General features: G+C 42.7%; 1 long non-coding RNA gene and 46 other non-coding genes across 47 annotated transcripts in view; all 47 read left to right on the top strand.

The window, feature by feature from the left end:
* LOC149653534 (uncharacterized) overlaps positions 1-25,395 on the top strand; it is a 399,454-nt gene that overhangs the window by 117,277 nt on the left and 256,782 nt on the right. The gene's annotated exons all lie outside the window — the stretch shown is intronic.
* Positions 487-570, top strand: TRNAI-UAU (transfer RNA isoleucine (anticodon UAU)). The gene has a single exon. It is a non-coding gene; the product is annotated as a tRNA-Ile (tRNA).
* On the top strand, positions 723-806 carry TRNAL-UAA (transfer RNA leucine (anticodon UAA)). Its single transcript has one exon. It is a non-coding gene; the product is annotated as a tRNA-Leu (tRNA).
* Positions 1,670-1,753, top strand: TRNAL-UAA (transfer RNA leucine (anticodon UAA)). Its single transcript has one exon. It is a non-coding gene; the product is annotated as a tRNA-Leu (tRNA).
* TRNAL-UAA (transfer RNA leucine (anticodon UAA)) lies at positions 2,137-2,220 on the top strand. Its single transcript has one exon. It is a non-coding gene; the product is annotated as a tRNA-Leu (tRNA).
* Positions 3,084-3,167, top strand: TRNAI-UAU (transfer RNA isoleucine (anticodon UAU)). The gene has a single exon. It is a non-coding gene; the product is annotated as a tRNA-Ile (tRNA).
* TRNAL-UAA (transfer RNA leucine (anticodon UAA)) lies at positions 3,320-3,403 on the top strand. The gene has a single exon. It is a non-coding gene; the product is annotated as a tRNA-Leu (tRNA).
* On the top strand, positions 3,557-3,640 carry TRNAL-UAA (transfer RNA leucine (anticodon UAA)). Its single transcript has one exon. It is a non-coding gene; the product is annotated as a tRNA-Leu (tRNA).
* Positions 4,269-4,352, top strand: TRNAL-UAA (transfer RNA leucine (anticodon UAA)). The gene has a single exon. It is a non-coding gene; the product is annotated as a tRNA-Leu (tRNA).
* On the top strand, positions 4,506-4,589 carry TRNAL-UAA (transfer RNA leucine (anticodon UAA)). The gene has a single exon. It is a non-coding gene; the product is annotated as a tRNA-Leu (tRNA).
* TRNAI-UAU (transfer RNA isoleucine (anticodon UAU)) lies at positions 5,215-5,298 on the top strand. The gene has a single exon. It is a non-coding gene; the product is annotated as a tRNA-Ile (tRNA).
* TRNAL-UAA (transfer RNA leucine (anticodon UAA)) lies at positions 5,452-5,535 on the top strand. Its single transcript has one exon. It is a non-coding gene; the product is annotated as a tRNA-Leu (tRNA).
* TRNAL-UAA (transfer RNA leucine (anticodon UAA)) lies at positions 5,919-6,002 on the top strand. Its single transcript has one exon. It is a non-coding gene; the product is annotated as a tRNA-Leu (tRNA).
* On the top strand, positions 6,631-6,714 carry TRNAL-UAA (transfer RNA leucine (anticodon UAA)). The gene has a single exon. It is a non-coding gene; the product is annotated as a tRNA-Leu (tRNA).
* Positions 7,340-7,423, top strand: TRNAL-UAA (transfer RNA leucine (anticodon UAA)). Its single transcript has one exon. It is a non-coding gene; the product is annotated as a tRNA-Leu (tRNA).
* Positions 7,812-7,895, top strand: TRNAL-UAA (transfer RNA leucine (anticodon UAA)). Its single transcript has one exon. It is a non-coding gene; the product is annotated as a tRNA-Leu (tRNA).
* Positions 8,758-8,841, top strand: TRNAL-UAA (transfer RNA leucine (anticodon UAA)). Its single transcript has one exon. It is a non-coding gene; the product is annotated as a tRNA-Leu (tRNA).
* On the top strand, positions 10,415-10,498 carry TRNAL-UAA (transfer RNA leucine (anticodon UAA)). The gene has a single exon. It is a non-coding gene; the product is annotated as a tRNA-Leu (tRNA).
* On the top strand, positions 10,887-10,970 carry TRNAL-UAA (transfer RNA leucine (anticodon UAA)). Its single transcript has one exon. It is a non-coding gene; the product is annotated as a tRNA-Leu (tRNA).
* TRNAF-AAA (transfer RNA phenylalanine (anticodon AAA)) lies at positions 11,123-11,206 on the top strand. Its single transcript has one exon. It is a non-coding gene; the product is annotated as a tRNA-Phe (tRNA).
* Positions 11,833-11,916, top strand: TRNAL-UAA (transfer RNA leucine (anticodon UAA)). The gene has a single exon. It is a non-coding gene; the product is annotated as a tRNA-Leu (tRNA).
* On the top strand, positions 13,016-13,099 carry TRNAL-UAA (transfer RNA leucine (anticodon UAA)). Its single transcript has one exon. It is a non-coding gene; the product is annotated as a tRNA-Leu (tRNA).
* Positions 13,488-13,571, top strand: TRNAL-UAA (transfer RNA leucine (anticodon UAA)). Its single transcript has one exon. It is a non-coding gene; the product is annotated as a tRNA-Leu (tRNA).
* On the top strand, positions 13,724-13,807 carry TRNAF-AAA (transfer RNA phenylalanine (anticodon AAA)). Its single transcript has one exon. It is a non-coding gene; the product is annotated as a tRNA-Phe (tRNA).
* Positions 15,142-15,225, top strand: TRNAL-UAA (transfer RNA leucine (anticodon UAA)). The gene has a single exon. It is a non-coding gene; the product is annotated as a tRNA-Leu (tRNA).
* TRNAL-UAA (transfer RNA leucine (anticodon UAA)) lies at positions 15,851-15,934 on the top strand. Its single transcript has one exon. It is a non-coding gene; the product is annotated as a tRNA-Leu (tRNA).
* On the top strand, positions 16,324-16,407 carry TRNAL-UAA (transfer RNA leucine (anticodon UAA)). The gene has a single exon. It is a non-coding gene; the product is annotated as a tRNA-Leu (tRNA).
* TRNAL-UAA (transfer RNA leucine (anticodon UAA)) lies at positions 17,034-17,117 on the top strand. The gene has a single exon. It is a non-coding gene; the product is annotated as a tRNA-Leu (tRNA).
* Positions 17,270-17,353, top strand: TRNAL-UAA (transfer RNA leucine (anticodon UAA)). The gene has a single exon. It is a non-coding gene; the product is annotated as a tRNA-Leu (tRNA).
* On the top strand, positions 17,743-17,826 carry TRNAL-UAA (transfer RNA leucine (anticodon UAA)). Its single transcript has one exon. It is a non-coding gene; the product is annotated as a tRNA-Leu (tRNA).
* On the top strand, positions 17,979-18,062 carry TRNAF-AAA (transfer RNA phenylalanine (anticodon AAA)). Its single transcript has one exon. It is a non-coding gene; the product is annotated as a tRNA-Phe (tRNA).
* Positions 18,216-18,299, top strand: TRNAL-UAA (transfer RNA leucine (anticodon UAA)). The gene has a single exon. It is a non-coding gene; the product is annotated as a tRNA-Leu (tRNA).
* Positions 18,453-18,536, top strand: TRNAL-UAA (transfer RNA leucine (anticodon UAA)). Its single transcript has one exon. It is a non-coding gene; the product is annotated as a tRNA-Leu (tRNA).
* Positions 18,689-18,772, top strand: TRNAL-UAA (transfer RNA leucine (anticodon UAA)). The gene has a single exon. It is a non-coding gene; the product is annotated as a tRNA-Leu (tRNA).
* On the top strand, positions 18,925-19,008 carry TRNAF-AAA (transfer RNA phenylalanine (anticodon AAA)). The gene has a single exon. It is a non-coding gene; the product is annotated as a tRNA-Phe (tRNA).
* On the top strand, positions 19,162-19,245 carry TRNAL-UAA (transfer RNA leucine (anticodon UAA)). Its single transcript has one exon. It is a non-coding gene; the product is annotated as a tRNA-Leu (tRNA).
* On the top strand, positions 19,398-19,481 carry TRNAL-UAA (transfer RNA leucine (anticodon UAA)). Its single transcript has one exon. It is a non-coding gene; the product is annotated as a tRNA-Leu (tRNA).
* Positions 19,870-19,953, top strand: TRNAL-UAA (transfer RNA leucine (anticodon UAA)). Its single transcript has one exon. It is a non-coding gene; the product is annotated as a tRNA-Leu (tRNA).
* TRNAL-UAA (transfer RNA leucine (anticodon UAA)) lies at positions 20,106-20,189 on the top strand. Its single transcript has one exon. It is a non-coding gene; the product is annotated as a tRNA-Leu (tRNA).
* TRNAL-UAA (transfer RNA leucine (anticodon UAA)) lies at positions 20,815-20,898 on the top strand. The gene has a single exon. It is a non-coding gene; the product is annotated as a tRNA-Leu (tRNA).
* TRNAL-UAA (transfer RNA leucine (anticodon UAA)) lies at positions 21,286-21,369 on the top strand. Its single transcript has one exon. It is a non-coding gene; the product is annotated as a tRNA-Leu (tRNA).
* On the top strand, positions 22,227-22,310 carry TRNAL-UAA (transfer RNA leucine (anticodon UAA)). The gene has a single exon. It is a non-coding gene; the product is annotated as a tRNA-Leu (tRNA).
* Positions 22,933-23,016, top strand: TRNAL-UAA (transfer RNA leucine (anticodon UAA)). The gene has a single exon. It is a non-coding gene; the product is annotated as a tRNA-Leu (tRNA).
* On the top strand, positions 23,638-23,721 carry TRNAL-UAA (transfer RNA leucine (anticodon UAA)). Its single transcript has one exon. It is a non-coding gene; the product is annotated as a tRNA-Leu (tRNA).
* On the top strand, positions 23,874-23,957 carry TRNAL-UAA (transfer RNA leucine (anticodon UAA)). The gene has a single exon. It is a non-coding gene; the product is annotated as a tRNA-Leu (tRNA).
* Positions 24,579-24,662, top strand: TRNAL-UAA (transfer RNA leucine (anticodon UAA)). The gene has a single exon. It is a non-coding gene; the product is annotated as a tRNA-Leu (tRNA).
* TRNAL-UAA (transfer RNA leucine (anticodon UAA)) lies at positions 24,815-24,898 on the top strand. The gene has a single exon. It is a non-coding gene; the product is annotated as a tRNA-Leu (tRNA).

Raw genomic sequence — 25,395 nt, forward strand, 5'->3', positions numbered from 1 at the left:
CGATAAAAAGCGGGTCAGGATGGCCGAGTGGTCCAAGGCGTCAGAATTAAGCTCTGATCCTCGTATGAGGGCCTGGGTTAGAACCCCACTTCTGACAATGAATTGTTTCAATTTAATAACATATATCTAATACTCAGGAAAGGCTTCTCTAGTATGGCAACAAGTGAGTGGTTTATTGAGCATAGAATTCCGAGAAGTTTTTCGGTGTGGTACTATAGCTTCATTTTCAAGGAAAACGATAAAAAACGTGTCAGGATGGCCGAGTGGTCTAAGGCGTCAGATTTAAGCTCTGATCCTCGTGTAAGGGCGTGGGTTCGAACCCTACTTCTGACAGCGAATTGTTTCATTTTATTAACATGGATCTCATGATCAGAAAAGGCTTCTCTACTATGGCAACAAGTGAGTGGCTTTATGGAGCATAGAATTCCGAGAGTTATTTAGGGGTGGTACTATAGCTTCATTTTCAAGGAAAACGTTAAAAAGCGTGTCAGGATGGCCGAGTAGTCTAAGGCGTCAGATTTATGCTCTGATCCTCGTATGTGGGCGTGGGTTCGAACCCCACTTCTGACAATGAATTGTTTCATTTTAATAACATATATCTAATACTCAGGAAAGGCTTCTCTAGTATGGCAACAAGTGATTGCTTTATTGAGCATAGAATTCCGAGAGGTTTTAAGGGGTGGTACTATAGCTTCATTTTCAAGGAAAACGCTTTAAAGCGTGTCAGGATGGCCGAGTGGTCTAAGGCGTCAGATTTAAGTTCTGATACTCGTATGAGGGCGTGGGTTCGAACCCCACTTTTGACAGCGAATTGCTTCATTTTAATAACATGGATCTCATGATCAGAAAAGGCTTCTCTAATATGGCAACAAGTGAGTGGCTTCATGGAGCATAGAATTCCGAGAGTTATTTAGGGGTGGTACTATAGCTTCATTTTCAAGGAAAACGATAATAAGCGGGTCGGGATGGCCGAGTGGTCCAAGGCGTCAGATTTAAGCTCTCATCCTCGTATGAGGGCGTGGGTTAGAACCCCACTTCTGACAGCGAATAGTTTGATTTTAATAACATGGATCTCATGATCAGAAAAGGCTTCTTTAGTATGGCAACAAGTGAGTGGCTTCATGGAGCATAGAATTCCGAGAGTTATTTAGGGGTGGTACTATAGCTTCATTTTCAAGGAAAACGATAAAAAGCAGGTCAGGATGGCCGAGTGGTCCAAGGCGTCAGATTTTAGCTCTGATCCCCGTATGAGGGCGTGGGTTAGAACCCCACTTCTGACAATGAATTGTTTCATTTTAATAACATATATCTAACACTCAGGAAAGGCTTCTCTAGTATGGCAACAAGTGAGTGGTTTATTGAGCATAGAATTCCGAGAGGTTTTTCGGGGTGGTACTATAGCTTCGATTTCAAGGAAAACGATAAAAAGCGTGTCAGGAAGGCCGAGTGGTCTAACGCGTCAGATTTAAGCTCTGATCCTCTTAGGAGGGCGTGGGTTCGAACCCGACTTCTGACAGCGAATTGTTTCATTTTAATAACATGGATCTCATGATCAGAAAAGGCTTCTCTGATATGACAACAAGAGAGTGGCTTTATGGAGCATAGAATTCCGAGAGTTATTTTGGGGTGGTACTATAGCTTCATTTTCTAGGAAAACGTTTAACAGCGTGTCAGGATGGCCGAGTGGTCTAAGGCGTCAGATTTAAGCTCTGATCCTCGTATGAGGGCGTGGGTTCGAACCCCACTTCTGACAATGAATTGTTTCATTTTAATAACATATATCTAATACCCAGGAAAGGCTTCTCTAGTATGGCAACAAGTGAGTGGTTTATTGAGCATAGAATTCCGAGAGGTTTTAAGGGGTGGTACTATAGCTTCATTTCAAGGAAAACGCTTCAAAGCGTGTCAGGATGTCCGAGTGGTCTAAGGCGTCAGATTTAAGTTCTGATCCTCGTATGAGGGCGTGGGTTGGAACCCCACTTCTGACAACGATTTACTTTACTAACATGTATCCCATGCTCACGAAAGGCTTCTCTAATATGACAACAAGTGAGTGGCTTTATGGAGCATAGAATTGCGAGAGTTATTTTGGGGTGGTACTATAGCTTCATTTTCTAGGAAAACGTTTAACAGCGTGTCAGGATGGCCGAGTGGTCTAAGGCGTCAGATTTAAGCTCTGATCCTCGTATGAGGGCGTGGGCTCGAACCCCACTTCTGACAACGATTTGTTTTACTTTACTAACATGTATCCCATGCTCACGAAAGGCTTCTCTGATATGACAACAAGTGAGTGGCTTTATGGAGCATAGAATTCCGAGAGTTATTTAGGGGTGGTACTATAGCTTCATTTTCTACGAAAACGTTTAACAGCGTGTCAGGATGGCCGAGTGGTCTAAGGCGTCAGATTTAAGTTCTGATCCTCGTATAAGGGCGTGGGTTCGAACCCTACTTCTGACAGTGAATTGTTTAATTTTAATAACATGGATCTCATGATCAGAAAAGGCTTCTCTAGTATGGCAACAAGTGAGTGGCTTCATGGAGCATAGAGTTCCGAGAGTTATTTAGGGGTGGTACTATAGCTTCATTTTCAAGGAAAACGCTTAGAGCGTGTCAGGATGGCCAAGTGGTCTAAGGCGTCAGATTTAAGCTCTGATCCTCGTATAAGGGCGTGGGTTCGAACCCTACTTCTGACAGTGAATTGTTTCATTTTAATAACATGGATCTCATGATCAGAAAAGGCTTCTCTAGTATGGCAACAAGTGAGTGGCTTCATGGAGCATAGAGTTCCGAGAGTTATTTAGGGGTGGTACTATAGCTTCATTTTCAAGGAAAACGATAAAAAGCGGGTCAGGATGGCCAAGTGGTCCAAGGCGTCAGATTTAAGCTCTGATCCTCGTATAACGGCGTGGGTTCGAACCCTACTTCTGACAGTGAATTGTTTCATTTTAATAACATGTATCCCATGCTCACAAAAGGCTTCTCTAATATGACAACAAGTGAGTGACTTTATGGAGCATAGAATTCCGAGAGTTATTTAGGGGTGGTACTATAGGTTCATTTTCTAGGAAAACGTTTAAAAGCTTGTCAGGATGGCCGAGTGGTCTAAGGCGTCAGATTTATGCTCTGATCCTCGTATGTGGGCGTGGGTTCGAACCCCACTTCTGACAATGAATTGTTTCATTTCAATAACATATATCTAATACTCAGGAAAGGCTTCTCTAGTATGGCAACAAGTGATTGCTTTATTGAGCATAGAATTCCGAGAGGTTTTAAGGGGTGGTACTATAGCTTCATTTTCAAGGAAAACGCTTTAAAGCGTGTCAGGATGGCCGAGTGGTCTAAGGCGTCAGATTTAAGTTCTGATATACGTATGAGGGCGTGGGTTCGAACCCCACTTCTGACAGCGAATTGCTTCATTTTAATAACATGGATCTCATGATCAGAAAAGGCTTCTCTAGTATGGCAACAAGTGAGTGGCTTCATAGAGCATAGAATTCCGAGAGTTATTTAGGGGTGGTACTATAGCTTCATTTTCAAGGAAAACGATAATAAGCGGGTCGGGATGGCCGAGTGGTCCAAGGCGTCAGATTTAAGCTCTGATCCTCGTATGAGGGCGTGGGTTAGAACCCCACTTCTGACAGCGAATAGTTTGATTTTAATAACATGGATCTCATGATCAGAAAAGGCTTCTTTAGTATGGCAACAAGTGAGTGGCTTCATGGAGCATAGAATTCCGAGAGTTATTTAGGGGTGGTACTATAGCTTCATTTTCAAGGAAAACGATAAAAAGCAGGTCAGGATGGCCGAGTGGTCCAAGGCGTCAGATTTTAGCTCTGATCTTCGTATGAGGGCGTGGGTTAGAACCCCACTTCTGACAATGAATTGTTTCATTTTAATAACATATATCTAACACTCAGGAAAGGCTTAACTCTAGTATGGCAACAAGTGAGTGGTTTATTGAGCATAGAATTCCGAGAGGTTTTTCGGGGTGGTACTATAGCTTCATTTTCAAGGAAAACGATAAAAAGCGTGTCAGGAAGGCCGAGTGGTCTAACGCGTCAGATTTAAGCTCTGATCCTCTTAGGAGGGCGTGGGTTCGAACCCCACTTCTGACAGCGAATTCTTTCATTTTAATAACATGGATCTCATGATCAGAAAAGGCTTCTCTGATATGACAACAAGAGAGTGGCTTTATGGAGCATAGAATTCCGAGAGTTATTTTGGGGTGGTACTATAGCTTCATTTTCTAGGAAAACGTTTAACAGCGTGTCAGGATGGCCGAGTGGTCTAAAGCGTCAGATTTAAGCTCTGATCCTCGTATGAGGGCGTGGGTTCGAACCCCACTTCTGACAATGAATTGTTTCATTTTAATAACATGTATCCCATGCTCACGAAAGGCTTCTCTAATATGACAACAAGTGAGTGGCTTTATGGAGCATGGAATTCCGAGAGTTATTTTGGGGTGGTACTATAGCTTCATTTTCTAGGAAAACGTTTAACAGCGTGTCAGGATGGCCGAGTGGTCTAAGGCGTCAGATTTAAGCTCTGATCCTCGTATGAGGGCGTGGGTTCGAACCCCACTTCTGACAATGAATTGTTTCAATTTAATAACATATATCTAATACTCAGGAAAGGTTTCTCTAGTATGGCAACAAGTGAGTGGTTTATTGAGCATAGAATTCCGAGAGGTTTTAAGGGGTGGTACTATAGCTTCATTTTCAAGGAAAACGCTTAGAGCGTGTCAGGATGGCCAAGTGGTCTAAGGCGTCAGATTTAAGCTCTGATCCTCGTATAAGGGCGTGGGTTCGAACCCTACTTCTGACAGTGAATTGTTTCATTTTAATAACATGGATCTCATGATCAGAAAAGGCTTCTCTAGTATGGCAACAAGTGAGTGGCTTCATGGAGCATAGAGTTCCGAGAGTTATTTAGGGGTGGTACTATAGCTTCATTTTCAAGGAAAACGATAAAAAGCGGGTCAGGATGGCCGAGTGGTCCAAGGCGTCAGATTTAAGCTCTGATCCTCGTATAAGGGCGTGGGTTCGAACCCTACTTCTGACAGTGAATTGTTTCATTTTAATAACATGTATCCCATGCTCACAAAAGGCTTCTCTAATATGACAACAAGTGAGTGACTTTATGGAGCATAGAATTCCGAGAGTTATTTAGGGGTGGTACTATAGGTTCATTTTCTAGGAAAACGTTTAAAAGCTTGTCAGGATGGCCGAGTGGTCTAAGGCGTCAGATTTATGCTCTGATCCTCGTATGTGGGCGTGGGTTCGAACCCCACTTCTGACAGCGAATTCTTTCATTTTAATAACATGGATCTCATGATCAGAAAAGGCTTCTCTGATATGACAACAAGAGAGTGGCTTTATGGAGCATAGAATTCCGAGAGTTATTTTGGGGTGGTACTATAGCTTCATTTTCTAGGAAAACGTTTAACAGCGTGTCAGGATGGCCGAGTGGTCTAAGGCGTCAGATTTAAGCTCTGATCCTCGTATGAGGGCGTGGGTTCGAACCCCACTTCCGACAATGAATTGTTTCATTTTAATAACATATATCTAATACCCAGGAAAGGCTTCTCTAGTATGGCAATAAGTGAGTGGTTTATTGAGCATAAAATTCCGATAGGTTTTAAGGGGTGGTACTATAGATTCATTTCAAGGAAAACGCTTCAAAGCGTGTCAGGATGTCCGAGTGGTCTAAGGCGTCAGATTTAAGTTCTGATCCTCGTATGAGGGCGTGGGTTGGAACCCCACTTCTGACAACGATTTACTTTACTAACATGTATCCCATGCTCACGAAAGGCTTCTCTAATATGACAACAAGTGAGTGGCTTTATGGAGCATAGAATTGCGAGAGTTATTTTGGGGTGGTACTATAGCTTCATTTTCTAGGAAAACGTTTAACAGCGTGTCAGGATGGCCGAGTGGTCTAAGGCGTCAGATTTAAGCTCTGATCCTCGTATGAGGGCGTGGGCTCGAACCCCACTTCTGACAACGATTTGTTTTACTTTACTAATATGTATCCCATGCTCACGAAAGGCTTCTCTGATATGACAACAAGTGAGTGGCTTTATGGAGCATAGAATTCCAAGAGTTATTTAGGGGTGGTACTATAGCTTCATTTTCTACGAAAAAAAAGAAACAGCGTGTCAGGATGGCCGAGTGGTCTAAGGCGTCAGATTTAAGTTCTGATCCTCGTATAAGGGCGTGGGTTCGAACCCTACTTCTGACAGTGAATTGTTTAATTTTAATAACATGGATCTCATGATCAGAAAAGGCTTCTCTACTATGGCAACAAGTGAGTGGCTTTATGGAGCATAGAATTTCGAGAGTTATTTGGGGGTGGTACTATAGCTTCATTTTCAAGGAAAACGATAAAAAGCGGGTCAGGATGGCCGAGTGGTCCAAGGCGTCAGATTTAAGCTCTGATCCTCGTATAAGGGCGTGGGTTCGAACCCTACTTCTGACAGTGAATTGTTTCATTTTAATAACATGTATCCCATGCTCACGAAAGGCTTCTCTAATATGACAACAAGTGAGTGGCTTTATGGAGCATGGAATTCCGAGAGTTATTTTGGGGTGGTACTATAGCTTCATTTTCTATTAAAACGTTTAACAGCGTGTCAGGATGGCCGAGTGGTCTAAGGCGTCAGATTTAAGCTCTGATCCTCGTATGAGGGCGTGGGTTCGAACCCCACTTCTGACAATGAATTGTTTCATTTTAATAACATATATCTAATACTCAGGAAAGGCTTCTCTAGTATGGCAACAAGTGAGTGGTTTATTGAGCATAGAATTCCGAGAGGTTTTAAGGGGTGGTACTATAGATTCATTTTCAAGGAAAACGCTTAGAGCGTGTCAGGATGGCCAAGTGGTCTAAGGCGTCAGATTTAAGCTCTGATTCTCGTATAAGGGCGTGGGTTCGAACCCTACTTCTGACAGTGAATTGTTTCATTTTAATAACATGGATCTCATGATCAGAAAAGGCTTCTCTAGTATGGCAACAAGTGAGTGGCTTCATGGAGCATAGAGTTCCGAGAGTTATTTAGGGGTGGTACTATAGCTTCATTTTCAAGGAAAACGATAAAAAGCGGGTCAGGATGGCCGAGTGGTCCAAGGCGTCAGATTTAAGCTCTGATCCTCGTATAAGGGCGTGGGTTCGAACCCTACTTCTGACAGTGAATTGTTTCATTTTAATAACATGTATCCCATGCTCACGAAAGGCTTCTCTAATATGACAACAAGTGAGTGGCTTTATGGAGCATGGAATTCCGAGAGTTATTTTGGGGTGGTACTATAGCTTCATTTTCTAGGAAAACGTTTAACAGCGTGTCAGGATGGCCGAGTGGTCTAAGGCGTCAGATTTAAGCTCTGATCCTCGTATGAGGGCGTGGGTTCGAACCCCACTTCTGACAATGAATTGTTTCATTTTAATAACATATATCTAATACTCAGGAAAGGCTTCTCTAGTATGGCAACAAGTGAGTGGTTTATTGAGCATAGAATTCCGAGAGGTTTTAAGGGGTGGTACTATAGCTTCATTTCAAGGAAAACGCTTCAAAGCGTGTCAGGATGTCCGAGTGGTCTAAGGCGTCAGATTTAAGTTCTGATCCTCGTATAAGGGCGTGGGTTCGAACCCTACTTCTGACAGTGAATTGTTTAATTTTAATAACATGGATCTCATGATCAGAAAAGGCTTCTCTACTATGGCAACAAGTGAGTGGCTTTATGGAGCATGGAATTCCGAGAGTTATTTTGGGGTGGTACTATAGCTTCATTTTCTAGGAAAACGTTTAACAGCGTGTCAGGATGGCCGAGTGGTCTAAGGCGTCAGATTTAAGCTCTGATCCTCGTATGAGGGCGTGGGTTCGAACCCCACTTCTGACAATGAATTGTTTCATTTTAATAACATATATCTAATACTCAGGAAAGGCTTCTCTAGTATGGCAACAAGTGAGTGGTTTATTGAGCATAGAATTCCGAGAGGTTTTAAGGGGTGGTACTATAGCTTCATTTCAAGGAAAACGCTTCAAAGCGTGTCAGGATGTCCGAGTGGTCTAAGGCGTCAGATTTAAGTTCTGATCCTCGTATAAGGGCGTGGGTTCGAACCCTACTTCTGACAGTGAATTGTTTAATTTTAATAACATGGATCTCATGATCAGAAAAGGCTTCTCTACTATGGCAACAAGTGAGTGGCTTTATGGAGCATAGAATTTCGAGAGTTATTTTGGGGTGGTACTATAGCTTCATTTTCTAGGAAAACGTTTAACAGCGTGTCAGGATGGCCGAGTGGTCTAAGGCGTCAGATTTAAGCTCTGATCCTCGTATGAGGGCATGGGCTCGAACCCCACTTCTGACAACGATTTGTTTTACTTTACTAACATGTATCCCATGCTCACGAAAGGCTTCTCTGATATGACAACAAGTGAGTGGCTTTATGGAGCATAGAATTCCGAGAGTTATTTAGGGGTGGTACTATAGCTTCATTTTCTACGAAAACGTTTAACAGCGTGTCAGGATGGCCGAGTGGTCTAAGGCGTCAGATTTAAGTTCTGATCCTCGTATAAGGGCGTGGGTTCGAACCCTACTTCTGACAGTGAATTGTTTAATTTTAATAACATGGATCTCATGATCAGAAAAGGCTTCTCTACTATGGCAACAAGTGAGTGGCTTTATGGAGCATGGAATTCCGAGAGTTATTTTGGGGTGGTACTATAGCTTCATTTTCTAGGAAAACGTTTAACAGCGTGTCAGGATGGCCGAGTGGTCTAAGGCGTCAGATTTAAGCTCTGATCCTCGTATGAGGGCGTGGGTTCGAACCCCACTTCTGACAATGAATTGTTTCATTTTAATAACATATATCTAATACTCAGGAAAGGCTTCTCTAGTATGGCAACAAGTGAGTGGTTTATTGAGCATAGAATTCCGAGAGGTTTTAAGGGGTGGTACTATAGCTTCATTTCAAGGAAAACGCTTCAAAGCGTGTCAGGATGTCCGAGTGGTCTAAGGCGTCAGATTTAAGTTCTGATCCTCGTATAAGGGCGTGGGTTCGAACCCTACTTCTGACAGTGAATTGTTTAATTTTAATAACATGGATCTCATGATCAGAAAAGGCTTCTCTACTATGGCAACAAGTGAGTGGCTTTATGGAGCATAGAATTTCGAGAGTTATTTTGGGGTGGTACTATAGCTTCATTTTCTAGGAAAACGTTTAACAGCGTGTCAGGATGGCCGAGTGGTCTAAGGCGTCAGATTTAAGCTCTGATCCTCGTATGAGGGCATGGGCTCGAACCCCACTTCTGACAACGATTTGTTTTACTTTACTAACATGTATCCCATGCTCACGAAAGGCTTCTCTGATATGACAACAAGTGAGTGGCTTTATGGAGCATAGAATTCCGAGAGTTATTTAGGGGTGGTACTATAGCTTCATTTTCTACGAAAACGTTTAACAGCGTGTCAGGATGGCCGAGTGGTCTAAGGCGTCAGATTTAAGTTCTGATCCTCGTATAAGGGCGTGGGTTCGAACCCTACTTCTGACAGTGAATTGTTTAATTTTAATAACATGGATCTCATGATCAGAAAAGGCTTCTCTACTATGGCAACAAGAGAGTGGCTTTATGGAGCATAGAATTCCGAGAGTTATTTTGGGGTGGTACTATAGCTTCATTTTCTAGGAAAACGTTTAACAGCGTGTCAGGATGGCCGGGTGGTCTAAGGCGTCAGATTTAAGCTCTGATCCTCGTATGAGGGCGTGGGCTCGAACCCCACTTCTGACAACGATTTGTTTTACTTTACTAACATGTATCCCATGCTCACGAAAGGCTTCTCTGATATGACAACAAGTGAGTGGCTTGATGGAGCATAGAATTCCGAGAGTTATTTAGGGGTGGTACTATAGCTTGATTTTCTACGAAAACGTTTAACAGCGTGTCAGGATGGCCGAGTGGTCTAAGGCGTCAGATTTAAGTTCTGATCCTCGTATAAGGACGTGGGTTCGAACCCTACTTCTGACAGTGAATTGTTTAATTTTAATAACATGGATCTCATGATCAGAAAAGGCTTCTCTACTATGGCAACAAGTGAGTGGCTTTATGGAGCATAGAATTTCGAGAGTTATTTTGGGGTGGTACTATAGCTTCATTTTCAAGGAAAACGATAAAAAGCGGGTCAGGATGGCCGAGTGGTCCAAGGCGTCAGATTTAAGCTCTGATCCTCGTATAAGGGCGTGGGTTCGAACCCTACTTCTGACAGTGAATTGTTTCATTTTAATAACATGTATCCCATGCTCACGAAAGGCTTCTCTAATATCACAACAAGTGAGTGGCTTTATGGAGCATGGAATTCCGAGAGTTATTTTGGGGTGGTACTATAGCTTCATTTTCTAGGAAAACGTTTAACAGCGTGTCAGGATGGCCGAGTGGTCTAAGGCGTCAGATTTAAGCTCTGATCCTCGTATGAGGGCGTGGGTTCGAACCCCACCTCTGACAATGAATTGTTTCATTTTAATAACATATATCTAATACTCAGGAAAGGCTTCTCTAGTATGGCAACAAGTGAGTGGTTTATTGAGCATAGAATTCCGAGAGGTTTTAAGGGGTGGTACTATAGATTCATTTTCAAGGAAAACGCTTAGAGCGTGTCAGGATGGCCAAGTGGTCTAAGGCGTCAGATTTAAGTTCTGATCCTCGTATGAGAGCGTGGGTACGAACCCCACTTTTGACAGCGAATTGTTTCATTTTAATAACATGGATCTCATGATCAGAAAAGGCTTCTCTACTATGGCAACAAGTGAGTGGCTTTATGGAGCATAGAATTCCGGGAGTTATTTAGGAGTGGTACTATAGCTTCATTTTCAAGGAAAACGATAAAAAGCGGGTCAGGATGGCCGAGTGGTCTAAGGCGTCAGATTTAAGCTCTGATCCTCGTATGAGGGCGTGGGTTCGAACCCCACTTCTGACATCGATTTGTTTTACTTTACTAACATTTATCCCATGCTCACGAAAGGCTTCTCTAATATGACAACAAGTGAGTGGCTTTATGGAGCATAGAATTCCGAGAGTTATTTAGGGGTGGTACTATAGCTTCATTTTCAAGGAAAACGCTTAGAGCGTGTCAGGATGGCCGAGTGGTCTAAGGCGTCAGATTAAAGCTTTGATCCTCGTATAAGGGCGTGGGTTCGAACCCTACTTCTGACAGTGAATTGTTTCATTTTAATAACATGGATCTCATGATCAGAAAAGGCTTCTCTACTATGGCAACAAGTGAGTGGCTTTATGGAGCATAGAATTTCGAGAGTTATTTAGGGGTGGTACTATAGCTTCATTTTCAAGGAAAACGTTAAAAAGCGTGTCAGGATGGCCGAGTGTCTAAGGCGTCAGATTTAAGCTCTAATCCTCGTATGAGGGCGTGGGTTCGAACCCCACATCTGACAACGATTTGTTTTACTTTACTAACATGTATCCCATGCTCACGAAAGGCTTCTCTAATATGACAACAAGTGAGTGGCTTTATGGAGCATAGAATTCCGAGAGTTATTTAGGAGTGGTACTATAGCTTCATTTTCAAGGAAAACGATAAAAAGCGGGTCAGGATGGCCGAGTGGTCCAAGGCGTCAGATTTAAGCTCTGATCCTCGTATAAGGGCGTGGGTTCGAACCCTACTTCTGACAGTGAATTGTTTAATTTTAATAACATGGATCTCATGATCAGAAAAGGCTTCTCTACTATGGCAACAAGTGAGTGGCTTTATGGAGCATGGAATTCCGAGAGTTATTTTGGGGTGGTACTATAGCTTCATTTTCTAGGAAAACGTTTAACAGCGTGTCAGGATGGCCGAGTGGTCTAAGGCGTCAGATTTAAGCTCTGATCCTCGTATGAGGGCGTGGGTTCGAACCCCACTTCTGACAATGAATTGTTTCATTTTAATAACATATATCTAATACTCAGGAAAGGCTTCTCTAGTATGGCAACAAGTGAGTGGTTTATTGAGCATAGAATTCCGAGAGGTTTTAAGGGGTGGTACTATAGCTTCATTTCAAGGAAAACGCTTCAAAGCGTGTCAGGATGTCCGAGTGGTCTAAGGCGTCAGATTTAAGTTCTGATCCTCGTATAAGGGCGTGGGTTCGAACCCTACTTCTGACAGTGAATTGTTTAATTTTAATAACATGGATCTCATGATCAGAAAAGGCTTCTCTACTATGGCAACAAGAGAGTGGCTTTATGGAGCATAGAATTCCGAGAGTTATTTTGGGGTGGTACTATAGCTTCATTTTCTAGGAAAACGTTTAACAGCGTGTCAGGATGGCCGGGTGGTCTAAGGCGTCAGATTTAAGCTCTGATCCTCGTATGAGGGCGTGGGCTCGAACCCCACTTCTGACAACGATTTGTTTTACTTTACTAACATGTATCCCATGCTCACGAAAGGCTTCTCTGATATGACAACAAGTGAGTGGCTTGATGGAGCATAGAATTCCGAGAGTTATTTAGGGGTGGTACTATAGCTTGATTTTCTACGAAAACGTTTAACAGCGTGTCAGGATGGCCGAGTGGTCTAAGGCGTCAGATTTAAGTTCTGATCCTCGTATAAGGACGTGGGTTCGAACCCTACTTCTGACAGTGAATTGTTTAATTTTAATAACATGGATCTCATGATCAGAAAAGGCTTCTCTACTATGGCAACAAGTGAGTGGCTTTATGGAGCATAGAATTTCGAGAGTTATTTTGGGGTGGTACTATAGCTTCATTTTCAAGGAAAACGATAAAAAGCGGGTCAGGATGGCCGAGTGGTCCAAGGCGTCAGATTTAAGCTCTGATCCTCGTATAAGGGCGTGGGTTCGAACCCTACTTCTGACAGTGAATTGTTTCATTTTAATAACATGTATCCCATGCTCACGAAAGGCTTCTCTAATATCACAACAAGTGAGTGGCTTTATGGAGCATGGAATTCCGAGAGTTATTTTGGGGTGGTACTATAGCTTCATTTTCTAGGAAAACGTTTAACAGCGTGTCAGGATGGCCGAGTGGTCTAAGGCGTCAGATTTAAGCTCTGATCCTCGTATGAGGGCGTGGGTTCGAACCCCACCTCTGACAATGAATTGTTTCATTTTAATAACATATATCTAATACTCAGGAAAGGCTTCTCTAGTATGGCAACAAGTGAGTGGTTTATTGAGCATAGAATTCCGAGAGGTTTTAAGGGGTGGTACTATAGATTCATTTTCAAGGAAAACGCTTAGAGCGTGTCAGGATGGCCAAGTGGTCTAAGGCGTCAGATTTAAGTTCTGATCCTCGTATGAGAGCGTGGGTACGAACCCCACTTTTGACAGCGAATTGTTTCATTTTAATAACATGGATCTCATGATCAGAAAAGGCTTCTCTACTATGGCAACAAGTGAGTGGCTTTATGGAGCATAGAATTCCGGGAGTTATTTAGGAGTGGTACTATAGCTTCATTTTCAAGGAAAACGATAAAAAGCGGGTCAGGATGGCCGAGTGGTCTAAGGCGTCAGATTTAAGCTCTGATCCTCGTATGAGGGCGTGGGTTCGAACCCCACTTCTGACATCGATTTGTTTTACTTTACTAACATTTATCCCATGCTCACGAAAGGCTTCTCTAATATGACAACAAGTGAGTGGCTTTATGGAGCATAGAATTCCGAGAGTTATTTAGGGGTGGTACTATAGCTTCATTTTCAAGGAAAACGATTAGAGCGTGTCAGGATGGCCGAGTGGTCTAAGGCGTCAGATTAAAGCTTTGATCCTCGTATAAGGGCGTGGGTTCGAACCCTACTTCTGACAGTGAATTGTTTCATTTTAATAACATGGATCTCATGATCAGAAAAGGCTTCTCTACTATGGCAACAAGTGAGTGGCTTTATGGAGCATAGAATTTCGAGAGTTATTTAGGGGTGGTACTATAGCTTCATTTTCAAGGAAAACGTTAAAAAGCGTGTCAGGATGGCCGAGTGTCTAAGGCGTCAGATTTAAGCTCTAATCCTCGTATGAGGGCGTGGGTTCGAACCCCACATCTGACAACGATTTGTTTTACTTTACTAACATGTATCCCATGCTCACGAAAGGCTTCTCTAATATGACAACAAGTGAGTGGCTTTATGGAGCATAGAATTCCGAGAGTTATTTAGGAGTGGTACTATAGCTTCATTTTCAAGGAAAACGATAAAAAGCGGGTCAGGATGGCCGAGTGGTCCAAGGCGTCAGATTTAAGCTCTGATCCTCGTATAAGGGCGTGGGTTCGAACCCTACTTCTGACAGTGAATTGTTTCATTTTAATAACATGTATCCCATGCTCACGAAAGGCTTCTCTAATATGACAACAAGTGAGTGGCTTTATGGAGCATGGAATTCCGAGAGTTATTTAGGGGTGGTACTATAGCTTCATTTTCAAGGAAAACGATAAAAAGCGGGTCAGGATGGCCGAGTGGTCTAAGGCCTCAGATTTAAGCTTTGATCCTCGTATGAGGGCGTGGGTTCGAACCCCACTTCTGACAATGAATTGTTTCATTTTAATAACATATATCTAATACTCAGGAAAGGCTTCTCTAGTATGGCAACAAGTGAGTGGTTTATTGAGCATAGAATTCCGAGAGGTTTTAAGGGGTGGTACTATAGCTTCATTTTCAAGGAAAACGCTTTAATGCGTGTCAGGATGGCCGAGTGGTCTAAGGCGTCAGATTTAAGTTCTGATCCTCGTATGAGGGCGTGGGTACGAACCCCACTTTTGACAGCGAATTGTTTCATTTTAATAACATGGATCTCATGATCAGAAAAGGGTTCTCTACTATGGCAACAAGTGAGTGGCTTTATGGAGCATAGAATTCCGAGTTATTTAGGAGTGGTACTATAGCTTCATTTTCAAGGAAAACGATAAAAAGCGGGTCAGGATGGCCGAGTGGTCCAAGGCGTCAGATTTAAGCTCTGATCCTCGTATAAGGGCGTGGGTTCGAACCCTACTTCTGACAGTGAATTGTTTCATTTTAATAACATGTATCCCATGCTCACGAAAGGCTTCTCTAATATGACAACAAGTGAGTGGCTTTATGGAGCATGGAATTCCGAGAGTTATTTTGGGGTGGTACTATAGCTTCGTTTTCTATTAAAACGTTTAACAGCGTGTCAGGATGGCCGAGTGGTCTAAGGCGTCAGATTTAAGCTCTGATCCTCGTATGAGGGCGTGGGTTCGAACCCCACTTCTGACAATGAATTGTTTCATTTTAATAACATATATCTAATACTCAGGAAAGGCTTCTCTAGTATGGCAACAAGTGAGTGGTTTATTGAGCATAGAATTCCGAGAGGTTTTAAGGGGTGGTACTATAGCTTCATTTTCAAGGAAAACGCTTAGAGCGTGTCAGGATGGCCAAGTGGTCTAAGGCGTCAGATTTAAGCTCTGATCCTCGTATAAGGGCGTGGGTTCGAACCCTACTTCTGACAGTGAATTGTTTCATTTTAATAACATGGATCTCATGATCAGAAAAGGCTTCTCTAGTATGGCAACAAGTGAGTGGCTTCATGGAGCATAGAGTTCCGAGAGTTATTTAGGGGTGGTACTATAGCTTCATTTTCAAGGAAAACGATAAAAAGCGGGTCAGGATGGCCGAGTGGTCCAAGGCGTCAGATTTAAGCTCTGATCCTCGTATAAGGGCGTGGGTTCGAACCCTACTTCTGACAGTGAATTGTTTCATTTTAATAACATGTATCCCATGCTCACGAAAGGCTTCTCTAATATGACAACAAGTGAGTGGCTTTATGGAGCATGGAATTCCGAGAGTTATTTTGGGGTGGTACTATAGCTTCATTTTCTAGGAAAACGTTTAACAGCGTGTCAGGATGGCCGAGTGGTCTAAGGCGTCAGATTTAAGCTCTGATCCTCGTATGAGGGCGTGGGTTCGAACCCCACTTCTGACAATGAATTGTTTCATTTTAATAACATATATCTAATACTCAGGAAAGGCTTCTCTAGTATGGCAACAAGTGAGTGGTTTATTGAGCATAGAATTCCGAGAGGTTTTAAGGGGTGGTACTATAGCTTCATTTCAAGGAAAACGATAAAAAAGCGTGTCAGGATGTCCGAGTGGTCTAAGGCGTCAGATTTAAGTTCTGATCCTCGTATAAGGGCGTGGGTTCGAACCCTACTTCTGACAGTGAATTGTTTAATTTTAATAACATGGATCTCATGATCAGAAAAGGCTTCTCTACTATGGCAACAAGTGAGTGGCTTTATGGAGCATAGAATTTCGAGAGTTATTTTGGGGTGGTACTATAGCTTCATTGTCTAGGAAAACGTTTAACAGCGTGTCAGGATGGCCGAGTGGTCTAAGGCGTCAGATTTAAGCTCTGATCCTCGTATGAGGGCGTGGGCTCGAACCCCACTTCTGACAACGATTTGTTTTACTTTACTAACATGTATCCCATGCTCACGAAAGGCTTCTCTGATATGACAACAAGTGAGTGGCTTTATGGAGCATAGAATTCCGAGAGTTATTTAGGGGTGGTACTATAGCTTCATTTTCTACGAAAACGTTTAACAGCGTGTCAGGATGGCCGAGTGGTCTAAGGCGTCAGATTTAAGTTCTGATCCTCGTATAAGGGCGTGGGTTCGAACCCTACTTCTGACAGTGAATTGTTTAATTTTAATAACATATATCTAATACTCAGGAAAGGCTTCTCTAGTATGGCAACAAGTGAGTGGTTTATTGAGCATAGAATTCTGAGAGGTTTTAAGGGGTTGTACTATAGCTTCATTTTCAAGGAAAACGCTTTAATGCGTGTCAGGATGGCCGAGTGGTCTAAGGCGTCAGATTTAAGTTCTGATCCTCGTATGAGGGCGTGGGTACGAACCCCACTTTTGACAGCGAATTGTTTCATTTTAATAACATGGATCTCATGATCAGAAAAGGGTTCTCTACTATGGCAACAAGTGAGTGGCTTTATGGAGCATAGAATTCCGAGAGTTATTTAGGAGTGGTACTATAGCTTCATTTTCAAGGAAAACGATAAAAAGCGGGTCAGGATGGCCGAGTGGTCTAAGGCGTCAGATTTAAGCTCTGATCCTCGTATGAGGGCGTGAGTTCGAACCCCACTTCTGACATCGTTTTGTTTTACTTTACTAACATTTATCCCATGCTCACGAAAGGCTTCTCTAATATGACAACAAGTGAGTGGCTTTATGGAGCATAGAATTCCGAGAGTTATTTAGGGGTGGTACTATAGGTTCATTTCTAGGAAAACGTTTAAAAGCGTGTCAGGATGGCCGAGTGGTCTAAGGCGTCAGATTTAAGCTCTGATCCTTGTATGTGGGCGTGGGTTCGAACCCCACTTCTGACAATGAATTGTTTCATTTTAATAACATATATCTAATACTCAGGAAAGGCTTCTCTAGTATGGCAACAAGTGAGTGGTTTATTGAGCATAGAATTCCGAGAGGTTTTAAGGGGTGGTACTATAGCTTCATTTTCAAGGAAAACGCTTTAATGCGTGTCAGGATGGCCGAGTGGTCTAAGGCGTCAGATTTAAGTTCTGATCCTCGTATGAGGGCGTGGGTACGAACCCCACTTTTGACAGCGAATTGTTTCATTTTAATAACATGGATCTCATGATCAGAAAAGGCTTCTCTACTATGGCAACAAGTGAGTGGCTTTATGGAGCATAGAATTCCGAGAGTTATTTAGGAGTGGTACTATAGCTTCATTTTCAAGGAAAACGATAAAAAGCGGGTCAGGATGGCCGAGTGGTCTAAGGCGTCAGATTTAAGCTCTGATCCTCGTATGAGGGCGTGGGTTCGAACCCCACTTCTGACATCGATTTGTTTTACTTTACTAACATTTATCCCATGCTCACGAAAGGCTTCTCTAATATGACAACAAGTGAGTGGCTTTATGGAGCATAGAATTCCGAGAGTTATTTAGGGGTGGTACTATAGCTTAATTTTCAGGGAAAACGCTTAGAGCGTGTCAGGATGGCCGAGTGGTCTAAGGCGTCAGATTAAAGCTCTGATCCTCGTATAAGGGCGTGGGTTCGAACCCTACTTCTGACAGTGAATTGTTTCATTTTAATAACATGGATCTCATGATCAGAAAAGGCTTCTCTACTATGGCAACAAGTGAGTGGCTTTATGGAGCATAGAATTTCGAGAGTTATTTAGGGGTGGTAATATAGCTTCATTTTCAAGGAAAACGTTAAAAAGCGTGTCAGGATGGCCGAGTGGTCTAAGGCGTCAGATTTAAGCTCTGATCCTCGTATGAGGGCGTGGGTTCGAACCCCACTTCTGACAACGATTTGTTTTACTTTACTAACATGTATCCCATGCTCACGAAAGGCTTCTCTAATATGACAACAAGTGAGTGGCTTTATGGAGCATAGAATTCCGAGAGTTATTTAGGGGTGGTACTATAGCTTCATTTTCTAGGAAAACGTTTAAAAGCGTGTCAGGATGGCCGAGTGGTCTAAGGCGTCAGATTTAAGCTTTGATCCTCGTATGAGGGCGTGGGTTCGAACCCCACTTCTGACAATGAATTGTTTCATTTTAATAACATATATCTAATACTCAGGAAAGGCTTCTCTAGTATGGCAACAAGTGAGTGGTTTATTGAGCATAGAATTCCGAGAGGTTTTAAGGGGTGGTACTATAGCTTCATTTTCAAGGAAAACGCTTTAAAGCGTGTCAGTATGGCCGAGTGGTCTAAGGCGTCAGATTTAAGCTCTGATCCTCGTATGAGGGCGTGGGTTCGAACCCCACTTCTGACATCGATTTGTTTTACTTTACTAACATTTATCCCATGCTCACGAAAGGCTTCTCTAATATGACAACAAGTGAGTGGCTTTATGGAGCATAGAATTCCGAGAGTTATTTAGGGGTGGTACTATAGCTTCATTTTCAGGGAAAACGCTTAGAGCGTGTCAGGATGGCCGAGTGGTCTAAGGCGTCAGATTAAAGCTCTGATCCTCGTATAAGGGCGTGGGTTCGAACCCTACTTCTGACAGTGAATTGTTTCATTTTAATAACATGGATCTCATGATCAGAAAAGGCTTCTCTACTATGGCAACAAGTGAGTGGCTTTATGGAGCATAGAATTTGGAGAGTTATTTAGGGGTGGTACTATAGCTTCATTTTCAAGGAAAACGTTAAAAAGCGTGTCAGGATGGCCGAGTGGTCTAAGCCGTCAGATTTAAGCTCTGATCCTCGTATGAGGGCGTGGGTTCGAACCCCACTTCTGACAACGATTTGTTTTACTTTACTAACATATATCCCATGCTCACGAAAGGCTTCTCTAATATGACAACAAGTGAGTGGCTTTATGGAGCATAGAATTCCGAGAGTTATTTAGGGGTGGTACTATAGGTTCATTTCTAGGAAAACGTTTAAAAGCGTGTCAGGATGGCCGAGTGGTCTAAGGCGTCAGATTTAAGCTCTGATCCTTGTATGTGGGCGTGGGTTCGAACCCCACTTCTGACAATGAATTGTTTCATTTTAATAACATATATCTAATACTCAGGAAAGGCTTCTCTAGTATGGCAACAAGTGAGTGGTTTATTGAGCATAGAATTCCGAGAGGTTTTAAGGGGTGGTACTATAGCTTCATTTTCAAGGAAAACGCTTTAAAGCGTGTCAGGATGGCCGAGTGGTCTAAGGCGTCAGATTTAAGCTCTGATCGTCGTATGAGGGCCTGGGTTCGAACCCCACTTCTGACAACGATTTGTTTTACTTTACTAACATGTATCCCATGCTCACGAAAGGCTTCTGTAATATGACAACAAGTGAGTGGCTTAATGGAGCATAGAATTCCGAGAGTTATTTAGGGGTGGTACTATAGGTTCATTTCTAGGAAAACGTTTAAAAGCGTGTCAGGATGGCCGAGTGGTCTAAGGCGTCAGATTTAAGCTCTGATACTTGTATGTGGGCGTGGGTTCGAACCCCACTTCTGACAACGATTTGTTTTACTTTACTAACATGTATCCCATGCTCACGAAAGGCTTCTCTAATATGACAACAAGTGAGTGGCTTAATGGAGCATAGAATTCCGGGAGTTATTTAGGGGTGGTACTATAGGTTCATTTCTAGGAATACGTTTAAAAGCGTGTCAGGATGGCCGAGTGGTCTAAGGCGTCAGATTTAAGCTCTGATTCTTGTATGTGGGCGTGGGTTCGAACCCCACTTCTGACAATGAATTGTTTCATTTTAATAACTTATATCTAATACTCAAGAAAGGCTTCTCTAGTATGGCAACAAGTGAAAGGTTTATTGAGCATAGAATTCCGAGAGGTTTTTTGGGCTGGTACTATAGCTTCATTTTCAAGGAAAGCGCTCCAAAGCGTGTCAGGATGGCCGAGTGTTCTAAGGCGTCAGATTTAAGCTCTGATCCTCGTATGAGGGCGTGGGTTCGAACCCCACTTCTGACGACGATTTGTTTTACTTTACTAACATGTATCCCATGCTCAAGAAAGGCTTCTCTAATATGACAACAAGTGAGTGGCTTTATGGAGCATAGAATTCCGAGAGTTATTTAGGGGTGGTACTATAGGTTCATTTTCTAGGAAAACGTTTTTAAGCGTGTCAGGATGGCCGAGTGGTCTACGGCGTCAGATTTAAGCTCTGATCCTCGTATGAGGGCGTGGGTTCGAACCCCACTTCTGAGAATAAATTGTTTCATGTTAAAAACATATATCTAATACTCAGGAAAGGCTTCTCTAGTATGGCAACAAGTGAGTGGTTTATTGAGCATAGAATTGCGAGAGGTTTTAAGGGGTGGTACTATAGCTTCATTTTCAAGGAAAACGCTTTAAAGCGTGTCAGGATGGCCGAGTGGTCTAAGGCGTCTGATTTAAGTTCTGATCCTCGTATGAGGGCGTGGGTTCGAACCCCACTTCTGACAGCGAAATGTTTCATTTTAATAACATGAATCTCATGATCAGAAAAGGCTTCTCTAGTATGGCAACAAGTGAGTGGCTTCATGGAGCATAGAATTCCGAGTTATTTAGGGGTGGTACTATAGCTTCATTTTCAAGGAAAACGATAAAAAGCGGGTCAGGATGGCCGAGTGGTCTAAGGCGTCAGATTTAAGCTCTGATCCTCGTATGAGGGCCTGGGTTAGAACCCCGCTTCTGACAATGAATTGTTTCATTTTAATAACATATATCTAATACTCAGGAAAGGCTTCTCAAGTATGGCAACAAGTGAGTGGTTCATTGAGCATAGAATTCCGAGAGGTTTTATGGGGTGGTACTATAGCTTCATTTGCAAGGAAAACGCTCCAAAGCGTGTCAGGATGGCCGAGTGGTCTAAGGCGTCAGATTTAAGCTCTGATCCTCGTATGAGGGCGTGGGTTCGAACCCCACTTCTGACAATAAATTGTTTCATTTTAATAACATATATCTAATACTCAGGAAAGGCTTCTCAAGTATGGCAACAAGTGAAAGGTTTATTGAGCATAGAATTCCGAGAGGTTTTTTGGGGTGGTGCTATAGCTTCATTTTCAAGGAAAACGCTTAGAGCGTGTCAGGAGGGCCGAGTTGTCTAAGGCGTCAGATTTAAGCTCTGATCCTCGTATGAGTGCGTTTGTTCGAACCCTACTTCTGACAGCGAATTGTTTCATTTTAATAACATGGATCTCATGATCAGAAAAGGCTTCTCTACTATGGCAACAAGTGAGTGGTTTATTGAGCATAGAATTTCGAGAGGTTTTTTGGGGTGGTGCTATAGCTTCATTTTCAAGGAAAACGCTTAGAGCGTGTCAGGATGGCCGAGTGGTCTAATGCGTCAGATTTAAGTTCTGATCCTCGTATGAGGGCGTGGGTGCGAACCCCACTTCTGACAGCGAATTGTTTCATTTTAATAACATGAATCTCATGATCAGAAAAGGCTTCTCTAGTATGGCAACAAGTGAGTGGCTTCATGGAGCATAGAATTCCGAGTTATTTAGGGGTGGTACTATAACTTCATTTTCAAGGAAAACGCTCCAAAGCGTGTCAGGAAGGCCGAGTGGTCTAAGGCGTCAGATTTAAGCTCTGATCCTCGTATGAGGGCGTGGGTTCGAACCCCACTTCTGACAATGAATTGTTTCATTTTAATAACATATATCTAATACTCAGGAAAGGCTTCTCAAGTATGGCAACAAGTGAGTGGTTTATTGAGCATAGAATTCCGAGAGGTTCTATGGGGTGGTACTATAGCTTCATTTTCAAGGAAAGCGCTCCAAAGCGTGTCAGGATGGCCGAGTGTTCTAAGGCGTCAGATTTAAGCTCTGATCCTCGTATGAGGGCGTGGGTTCGAACCCCACTTCTGACAATGAATTGTTTCATTTTAGTAACATATATCTAATACTCTGTAAAGGCTTCTCTATTATGGCAACAAGTGAAAGGTTTATTGAGCATAGAATTCCGAGAGGTTTTTTGGGGTGGTGCTATAGCTTCATTTTCAAGGAAAACGCTTAGAGCGTGTCAGGATGGCCGAGTTGTCTAAGGCGTCAGATTTAAGCTCTGATCCTCGTATAAGTGCGTGGGTTCGAACCCTACTTCTGACAGCGAATTGTTTCATTTTAATAACATGAATCTCATGATCAGAAAAGGCTTCTCTAGTATGGCAACAAGTGAGTGGCTTCATGGAGCATAGAATTCCGAGTTATTTAGGGGTGGTACTATAACTTCATTTTCAAGGAAAACGCTCCAAAGCGTGTCAGGAAGGCCGAGTGGTCTAAGGCGTCAGATTTAAGCTCTGATCCTCGTATGAGGGCGTGGGTTCGAACCCCACTTCTGACAATGAATTGTTTCATTTTAATAACATATATCTAATACTCAGGAAAGGCTTCTCAAGTATGGCAACAAGTGAGTGGTTTATTGAGCATAGAATTCCGAGAGGTTTTATGGGGTGGTACTATAGCTTCATTTTCAAGGAAAGCGCCCCAAAGTGTGTCAGGATGGCCGAGTGTTCTAAGGCGTCAGATTTAAGCTCTGATCCTCGTATGAGGGCGTGGGTTCGAACCCCACTTCTGACAATGAATTGTTTCATTTTAGTAACATATATCTAATACTCTGTAAAGGCTTCTCTAGTATGGCAACAAGTGAAAGGTTTATTGAGCATAGAATTCCGAGAGGTTTTTTGGGGTGGTGCTATAGCTTCATTTTCAAGGAAAACGCTTAGAGCGTGTCAGGATGGCCGAGTTGTCTAAGGCGTCAGATTTAAGCTCTGATCCTCGTATAAGTGCGTGGGTTCGAACCCTACTTCTGACAGCGAATTGTTTCATTTTAATAACATGGATCTCATGATCAGAAAAGGCTTCTCTACTATGGCAACAAGTGAGTGGTTTATTGAGCATAGAATTCCGAGAGGTTTTTTGGGGTGGTGCTATAGCTTCATTTTCAAGGAAAACGCTTAGAGCGTGTCAGGATGGCCGAGTGGTCTAATGCGTCAGATTTAAGTTCTGATCCTCGTATGAGGGCGTGGGTTCGGACCCCACTTCTGACAGCGAATTGTTTCATTTTAATAACATGAATCTCATGATCAGAAAAGGCTTCTCTAGTATGGCAACAAGTGAGTGGCTTCATGGAGCATAGAATTCCGAGTTATTTAGGGGTGGTACTATAACATCATTTTCAAGGAAAACGCTCCAAAGCGTGTCAGGATGGCCGAGTGGTCTAAGGCGTCAGATTTAAGCTCTGATCCTCGTATGAGGGCGTGGGTTCGAACCCCACTTCTGACAATGAATTGTTTCATTTTAATAACATATATCTAATACTCAGGAAAGGCTTCTCAAGTATGGCAACAAGTGAGTGGTTTATTGAGCATAGAATTCCGAGAGGTTTTATGGGGTGGTACTATAGCTTCATTTTCAAGGAAAGCGCTCCAAAGCGTGTCAGGATGGCCGAGTGTTCTAAGGCGTCAGATTTAAGCTCTGATCCTCGTATGAGGGCGTGGGTTCGAACCCCACTTCTGACAATGAATTGTTTCATTTTAGTAACATATATCTAATACTCTGTAAAGGCTTCTCTAGTATGGCAACAAGTGAAAGGTTTATTGAGCATAGAATTCCGAGAGGTTTTTTGGGGTGGTGCTATAGCTTCATTTTCAAGGAAAACGCTTAGAGCGTGTCAGGATGGCCGAGTTGTCTAAGGCGTCAGATTTAAGCTCTGATCCTCGTATAAGTGCGTGGGTTCGAACCCTACTTCTGACAGCGAATTGTTTCATTTTAATAACATGGATCTCATGATCAGAAAAGGCTTCTCTACTATGGCAACAAGTGAGTGGTTTATTGAGCATAGAATTCCGAGAGGTTTTTTGGGGTGGTGCTATAGCTTCATTTTCAAGGAAAACGCTTAGAGCGTGTCAGGATGGCCGAGTGGTCTAATGCGTCAGATTTAAGTTCTGATCCTCGTATGAGGGCGTGGGTTCGGACCCCACTTCTGACAGCGAATTGTTTCATTTTAATAACATGAATCTCATGATCAGAAAAGGCTTCTCTAGTATGGCAACAAGTGAGTGGCTTCATGGAGCATAGAATTCCGAGTTATTTAGGGGTGGTACTATAACATCATTTTCAAGGAAAACGCTCCAAAGCGTGTCAGGATGGCCGAGTGGTCTAAGGCGTCAGATTTAAGCTCTGATCCTCGTATGAGGGCGTGGGTTCGAACCCCACTTCTGACAATGAATTGTTTCATTTTAATAACATATATCTAATACTCAGGAAAGGCTTCTCAAGTATGGCAACAAGTGAGTGGTTTATTGAGCATAGAATTCCGAGAGGTTTTATGGGGTGGTACTATAGCTTCATTTTCAAGGAAAGCGCTCCAAAGCGTGTCAGGATGGCCGAGTGTTCTAAGGCGTCAGATTTAAGCTCTGATCCTCGTATGAGGGCGTGGGTTCGAACCCCACTTCTGACAATGAATTGTTTCATTTTAGTAACATATATCTAATACTCTGTAAAGGCTTCTCTAGTATGGCAACAAGTGAAAGGTTTATTGAGCATAGAATTCCGAGAGGTTTTTTGGGGTGGTGCTATAGCTTCATTTTCAAGGAAAACGCTTAGAGCGTGTCAGGATGGCCGAGTTGTCTAAGGCGTCAGATTTAAGCTCTGATCCTCGTATAAGTGCGTGGGTTCGAACCCTACTTCTGACAGCGAATTGTTTCATTTTAATAACATGGATCTCATGATCAGAAAAGGCTTCTCTACTATGGCAACAAGTGAGTGGTTTATTGAGCATAGAATTCCGAGAGGTTTTTTGGGGTGGTGCTATAGCTTCATTTTCAAGGAAAACGCTTAGAGCGTGTCAGGATGGCCGAGTGGTCTAATGCGTCAGATTTAAGTTCTGATCCTCGTATGAGGGCGTGGGTTCGGACCCCACTTCTGACAGCGAATTGTTTCATTTTAATAACATGA

Source organism: Phalangium opilio, unplaced genomic scaffold, assembly GCF_054372755.1.
Source record: "Phalangium opilio isolate 3A_F unplaced genomic scaffold, DU_Popi_V2 ptg000082l_1, whole genome shotgun sequence".
Taxonomy (NCBI): Eukaryota; Metazoa; Arthropoda; class Arachnida; order Opiliones; family Phalangiidae; genus Phalangium; species Phalangium opilio.